At 32.3% G+C, this 6,047-nt stretch overlaps 1 pseudogene; it reads right to left on the bottom strand.

The window, feature by feature from the left end:
• Nucleotides 1–653: 653 nt before the first annotated feature.
• On the bottom strand, nucleotides 654–772 carry LOC112476183 (annotated as a pseudogene).
• Between the last annotated feature and the right edge of the window lie 5,275 nt (nucleotides 773–6,047).

Genomic DNA, 6,047 nt, shown 5'->3' with positions numbered 1-6,047 from the left:
CTAACTAAAATACTGACAAGAATATAGAAAAAAGAAAGGAATTAGGTGATTAATCACAGAATCAAGAAGAAATATTCACTAACATCAAGGACTGTGAAGCAAATATATTGGTCTTTAAAGAAGATAGTAGGGACCTATGCTGGCCTCTCGCGCCCCATTTTTCTGTTTTCTTTTGTTTTGTTCTGTTTTGTTTTTGGCTTTAATAAAAAAAAATCAGAAAATGGTGAAGTTATTTATCAAACAAAGGCTATTACTTGAGGCATTAGGGGGTGGATCACTACTCCCCCCATATCTACCACACACATAGTAGTTCAGGAAGCCAAATCATAGACACAGACTGGTGAACCAACCACATTCTGGGAAGCGTAGTTTTTCACAAATGAAGTGCTAATGCAGGAGAATGATTTGGAAGAGTTCTGGTAGCAGGAATCTGGTAGCAGATTCATTCTCCATGAATCTGGAGTGCCAGGAAGTGGAAAGAATCAAACTTGAAAACTTTATTCCCCATTCTCAACAAATGGCTGCTGACTATCTTTGTATTATTATCATTTTTTAAAAAAAATTTAGGTGAGGCAACCCTCACAGATTGACCTCACAGATTAGATTGCAAGGAACTTGTCAGTTTACAACCCCTTATTTTTTAAAATTTTTTGTGCCTACAGCACCTGTTCTTCCTAGGTGGCCTCCCATCCAAGTACTAACCAGGCCCGACTCTGCTTAGCTTCTGAGATCAGATGGGATCCAGCTTGTTCAGGGTAGCATGGCTGTAGATGGCTACTGGGTATTTTTAATTGAAAGAACTTGTTGGGTATGTTTAATTGAAATATTAATTTGTCTTTAAATTTATATATGAAATAGAGATGCTTTCAACTACTGAATTCACAATAAGAGGTTAAAAAAAAAAAAGGAGCAAAAATCCTATAGAAATGAAAACTTTCTCTGCAGCCTTAAAGAAATAATATATCTCTGTGCTACATTTTTGTTTTGTTTTTTGTATTTTTAGAAAAAGACAAGGGAAAAGATTTTAAGACATCTGCTAGGTGTTCTTTAAAATTTTCAAGGGCACCTGACTTCTAAAACACTAAAACAAGAAATCATTAAGCAATAACAGAATAAGTTGGAGCCATAGGACTTATATAAAAGAAGAAAAACTACACTACAATATACTTAAGTTTCATTCTCTTTTCTAAAGTTTCTCTATCTTGCAGAAAAAAATTAGTTTTTCCTCCACATAGTTTTTTTTTTCTCATTTCCATTATATTCAATGTCACCTTTTTGAAATTCTATGTAGCCCTTGATGTAAATTTTGCTGTTGGATGCAGACATCCTGAAGACAACTTTTTCTGTGGATCAATTGATAAAATAAATTCCTTCTTAAGAAAATTTGAGTAGTGTTTGCATTAGTTAAAATTTTTGAAAACTCTGGATATTAATTAGAATACACTTCTCCGAAACATAACAGAAAATTTTAAGGTTAATTTGCATCATGAATCTCTAAGAAGACTGGCCAAATTTATTTAACTATAGAACTTATTTTTCTTTTTCTGAGGACAATATATACTACATAACACTACCTCATCTTCTAAAATGTGCAAGCTTGTTGTCTAGTTCTGTTTCTCTTTACACTTGCTTTTCTAAACCTTTCTTAAGAATAAGTTAGTCTCACTTATAATCTATGAATACCTATATTATTGCATTCTGAAACTATATCTTTGTTGAAGATATGGTGAAGAATTAAAAAATGAACCAAAATGTCAATTTGGCAAGCATTTGTTTTAGTGACCTTCTTGCTTTATTGGTTTTTAGTTAGCATAGTGCAGGGTTTCAGTTGCACAGGTATAAGGTAATATAATCTACTATTTTGTACCTTAAAAAGGAAAAATACTTCTAAACGTAATCATGGATATCCATGTTAAAACATTAGTTGCCATTATATTGAAAACCAGAAAAGATGGCAAAGATGAATGCCATTACTAATTTTGTAAAATGTTCATGAGAAGGTTTGGCCCAAAGCAATAATATTTAAATACTAATGAGAAATATTAAAAATGTATTAAAAACAACATAATTTTCATTTTTGATACACAATTTGCTCTGTAATTCTAAAATAATCCCCAGAAATAACTGATGAGAATGTTATAAATTAAATAGGCATAAGGTAAATAGAAGATACTAGAAGTGATATGTATTTTCAATAATTATTAACTGTTTCTTAAATGTTTTCATGACAATAACAAATCAGGATTATACATGAATAAATTAATAATGTGAAATAAATTTAAAGATAGAGTGTTTAAAATCTTTATTAGGATCAATGAAAATGATATAACACTTGGAAAGAAATATCATTAATGAATATGATTATATATACATATATGGATATATTTTTTATAAATTATATGTATAACTTTGTAATTATTTACAATTGCAAAATAAACTTCAATGGATTATTATTATTAATTTGAAACTTGCCTGCATGATTCTGAAGCTCAACTTTATGGGAATAAATGGGTGAAAATAACATTTCGCAAATGAAAAGTCATGTTTTCCTTTCAGGTATTAAACTGTATGATAAACTATAATATTCGAATATGTGATTCTGCTATAAAAATCAGCGAACTGGTTAGAAAAGTGAATAGCTAGTACAAATACAATTGTCTGCTCTAAAAACATTAAGGTATGATAAAGATAGAATAAGAAGTAATGAAGAAGAAATGGATTAGACAATTGTCCTAGGTTGGTTTCTCCTGAAATAGACACTGAAATAGTACTTCAGTGAAAGATGTTATTACAAATCAATATCTGTGAAAGGAAGTAGGAAGAAACAGCATAGGGACATAGGGAGAAGTTAAACCACAGTTAGAGGCCTGACACATTCTCAGCCATCCCAGCAGGTAGCTCTGGAGCAAAGACTGCATACAGTTCCTGAGGTAGGCAAAGATGTCCAGAAATGACTTCTATACCAGACGTGGGATGCCCAGGCAAAAGTGGGAAATGGGTAAAGGCAGCTTTCAGAAACAAACACAGATCCTGTGCAGCTGACAGCGGGGGGCTGGCTATCTACTGACTCCACTCCCAGCAGATGGGCAAAAAATACTTCCTTTAAGGGTGGTCTAGGCAGTGCCTCTATCTACTGTAATTGAAAAATGACTAAAATCCCAATTAATAACATTAGGATATTTCATATAGTTCCCCCAAATAAATGCCAGACAAATTTATAATGTTTAATACAAAATGAAATTCTTAATTAGTAAAGAATGTTGTTGACTCTTTTGATTCTCAACTGAAACATTTTACCCAGATTTTAGGAAGAGCCAGCTAGCAATATCTATAATAATGGAAAAAAAAAACACAAGGATGAATAGATAAATACATATCTGAGGATATCCTCTATTTCCATGGTCAGCAATACAGAAATTTTCTCTAAAATAAAACATCCAGAAACTCCGCATTTCTGAAAGAACTGAAAACTGGTGAAAGTATTAAGAAAATAGTACAATGGCTTCACTGTATGGTTTTGCAGATTTTTTTTTAATTCCAAAAAAGAAATCATCCTAGGATTTATGGGAATTACAGCTGAAAGCAGTAAATAGATCCAGGATTTTCAGAGACTACTCAGTAAGTAGATCAAAGAAGTAATTAGAGACCAAGGCTAAGATCATCCACACGCTCATATTCCTAAATGCTATGTATGGATACTAAAGTCCAGTGACAGTGAAGAAGGTTGATAGGAAAAAAAAAATGAATTTGTTTGAAATATGGTGTTGGAGGAGAGCTATATGGATACCCTGGAAAGACTAACAAGTGGGGCCTAGAGCAAACTAACCCTGAAACATCTTTGGAAGCAAAAAATGACAAAACTGAAGCTGTTCTACTTCAGGTACATCATGAGAAGGCAGAGTTCTTTGGAAAAGACAGTAATGCTGGGGAAAATAGAAAGCAACAGGAAAAGAAGAAGACCAAATAGGAGATGGATTGATTCCATAAAAGCAGCCATAGGCATGAGTCTACAGGAACAGAGAAGAGCTGTTGAGGACAGGACACTGTGTACCTCACTCATTTGTATGGTCGCTAGGAGTCAGGGCTTACTTAACAGCACATAATACACACAAAAATGTTTTCCCACTCTCACAAGGAGATGGAAAAAATCTGGTCTGTCTTGGCTTGAGCTCAGAGTATCAGTGGGTGAGGGGCTAGACATTTTTCCACTGAAATTAAAATTACAAGCCTACTCACAAGAGTTTGGAGTTTAATTTTTCACTATGTAAATGATTCAAGAACTCCCAATTCAAAGAGAGGAGCAGGGTGGGGAGGGGGAGAGACTGATATTGAGATTCTAGGTTGTGATACTGTCGAGGCACCAGTAGGAAACAAACTCCTCTCAGCCCAAGTATTTAAAATTAACAAGCAAGTGTTAAATTTTTCAACATGGATAAAATTCAAGAACACAATATTGCATGAAAAACAAAAGTTGTAGAAAATTACAGAAATAAATAATTTACTTACAGATTTAGAAAAAGCAAATCAATTGCTTGGGGATAAATATCTATTTAAGCATAGCAAAAAATCATGCCTAGAATTTTGTATCACTAATTCTGGATGGGGATTTATTCTTAGAAGGGAAGGAGGGAGAGAAATGAGTTTGGAGAGGAATATTCAGGAGTTTCAAGTCGACCATGCTTTATTTCTTTATAAAATCTGGAGCAAATACAATAAAATGTGCTCAGGTTTGGAACCTATTCTTTTCACTGTTTTGAGTACTTGGTGGAAAATATATCTTTCAGTGACAGAAAAATTTTTGTGCTATTTCCTTCAAAATTGTCTCTGCTTCCCTTTTCTGGAGCTTCAATTAAATGGATAGAGAGAATTGATATGTCAATGATAAAAAGTTCTTAGAATGGTGCCTGCACATTTTAAGTGCTATATTTGTGTTAGTTATTATTTTTATGACTTCTTTTATTTTTTAATTTCATTAACTATTTATTCTGTCTTTTAGTGGTTTCTTCATCTTCCAACTCTTACATTGAAATGATTGTTCCAAATAAATTCCAGTTATACATACGGATTTTACTGTTTTATAACTCAGAAGCTTACAATTTTAATGCTGTTATTTAAATATCTCAGTCTTTTCCTTTGTGGTATTTCATATTGTTTTTACGCTTACTAAGCTTTCTCCACGAAAAATGTAATAATCACCTTTATTTTTTTAGTTATTCAAAGAATACCCACACCATCATACCTTTAATGCCATACCTTTCCTTCCCATTCTTCAATTCTTCATTTGAATCCTATTTTGGCTAGTTAGAATATATCTTTGAGTAATGATGACAGAAAAGATACAAAGTGGTGTTTTTTCCTAAATGATCACATGTCTGAGAATTTTTCTTATTTGTAGGACAACCTAAATAATCATAGAATTTTGGATCATAATAATTGCCCTCAAGTCTGTATGTGTGTCTCCATTATCGTCATGTATATAACTGTTAGCGGATATCTGCTGAATATATGAGCGATTAAAATAGCAGATAGAAATGTCCATGAACTGAAGAAAAATAAAACTTTCCAGTTGAAAGTACTTCACAAGTTCCAAGTTGAGAGAAAAATCTTATAAACTTTCAGATAGTGAATAGGTTACTTACAAAGATATATTAAGAACAAAGATATACAAATTCAGTGTCAGACAGAGTAAAATTAAAAGCCAAATCCATCAAATATGACAAGAAAAGATATTTTGGCATCATAAAAAAGATGTGTTAATTACATATAATAGTAATAGATTTTATGTGACAAAGGACACAACAATGAAATACAGAAGAAAAAAATCTCCTAGAAATAAAAAGAAATTTGACAAATCTTCATTTGTTTGTGGCCTTTATTATGCTCTTTATAAAACTGATCTATCAAGTATACAAAATGCAAGCAAAGACATAAAAACTATGAATGCAATAAGCAAAGTCAACCAAAGATTTATTCATTCAATAAAAATATATTGAGTTGCCTACTCTGAGGAATGAGGGGAAAAAAATCAGCAACTAAAACTGACAAGG

The sequence above is a fragment of the Pteropus alecto genome, unplaced genomic scaffold, assembly GCF_000325575.1.
Source record: "Pteropus alecto unplaced genomic scaffold, ASM32557v1 scaffold272, whole genome shotgun sequence".
Classification (NCBI taxonomy): Eukaryota; Metazoa; Chordata; class Mammalia; order Chiroptera; family Pteropodidae; genus Pteropus; species Pteropus alecto.
This window is presented reverse-complemented; position numbering and strand designations above follow the sequence as displayed.